This window comes from Otolemur garnettii, unplaced genomic scaffold, assembly GCF_000181295.1.
Source record: "Otolemur garnettii isolate 467f Iridium unplaced genomic scaffold, OtoGar3 scaffold00031, whole genome shotgun sequence".
Taxonomy (NCBI): Eukaryota; Metazoa; Chordata; class Mammalia; order Primates; family Galagidae; genus Otolemur; species Otolemur garnettii.
Window position 1 is genome coordinate 13,454,072 of NW_003852426.1, and position 1,677 is coordinate 13,455,748.

The following is a 1,677-nucleotide window of genomic DNA, read 5'->3' on the forward strand; positions in this document are numbered from 1 at the left end:
ACAGGCGCCCGCCACAACGCCTGGCCATTTTTTTGGTTGCAGCCATCGTTGTTTGGCGGGTCTGGACTGGGGATTCGAACCCGCCACCTTAGGTGTATGTGGCTGGCGCCTTAGCCGTTTGAGCCATAGGCGCCGAGCCGGCACTATCATTTCTAAGAAAATCTAGACCTTCTGTATACTCAGGACATGTTAATGTGGGTGGCCCCTGTAGCTCGAGCAGCTAAGGTGCCAGCCACATACACCAGAGCTGGCAGGTTTGAATCTAGCCTAGGCCTGCCAAACAACAATGACAACTACAACCAAAAAATAGCATTGTGGCAGGTGCCTGTAGTCCCAGCTATTTGGGAGGCTGAGGCAAAAGAATCACTTAAGCCCAGGAGCTGAGGTTGGTGTGAGCTGTGAAGCTAGGGCACTGTACCCAGGGCCATAGCTTGAGGCTGTCTTAAAAGAATGGGTATAATGAACCATACAACCTAGTTTAAATATCTTTTTTTTTTTTAAAGACAGAGTCTCACTTTGAGAGTGCTGTGGCGTCAGCTCACAGTAACCGCCAGCGCTTGGGCTCAAGCAATTCTCTTGCCTCAGTGTCCCTATTAGCTGGGACAATAGGCGCCCGGCTATTTTTTTGTTGCAGTTTGGCCATGGCCAGTTTGAACCCACCCCTCGGTATATGGGGCCAGCGCCCTACTCACTGAGCCACAGGTGCCACCGTCATCATTAATTATTTTTTAATTATTTTCAAAATAAATTCAAAGCATAGTATTTTTTCCTTTTCTTTTCTTTTTTTTTTTTTTTTTTGAGACAGTGTCCCTCACTTTGTCACCCTGGGCAGAGTGCCGTGTCGTCAGAGCTCACAGCAAGCTCTTGGGCTTAAGCAATTCTCTTGCCTTCGGCTTCCAAGTAGTTGGCATCACAGGGGCCCACCACAACACCGTTAGTTTTTTTTTCCTTTGTTGCAATTTGGCCAGGGTGGGTTCAGGGCCGGGTTCATACCACCCACCCAGCTATTATATTTGTTGCAGCTGTCATTGTAGTGTATCTGGCCCAAACCACACTCGAACCTGCCAGCCTTGGTGCATGTGGCTGGCGCCATAACCACTGTGCTACAGGTGCTGAGCCAGTATATATATATATTTTTTTTTTTTGCGGTTTTTGGCTGGGGCTGGGTTTGAACCCACCACCTCCGGCATATGGGGCTGGCGCCCTACTTCTTGAGCCACAGGCGCCACCCTGGGCCAGTATATTTTTTACTTTTTTTTTTTTTATCAACATAATTGAAGTGTGCCATGGAAGTTTTAACCATAGATTCAAATGGTGTACCCTGAGATCAAAAAGTTTGAAAAGCACTGCTCTAGCCTTTTGCCTACCCAGCTGGTTCCAGGAGCCAAGGCTTCTAGGGTTTTGTTTTTGAGCCAAACTCTCACTTGGTATCACATACTCAAAGGTGTCAACAGCTCGCAGCATCCTCAAACTCTTGGGTGTAATCAATTGTCTTGCCTCAGCCTCCCAAGTAGCTGGGACTACAGGTGCTGGCCACAAAGCCTAGCTAGCTAGTGACAGGGTCGCTTTCTGGATTAGGCTGGTCTCCAACCTGTGAGCTCAGGCAGTCCACTGGCCTAGGCCTCCCAGATTGCTAGGATTACAGGCCTGAACCACTGCACCCAGCCAGGGGTTTTG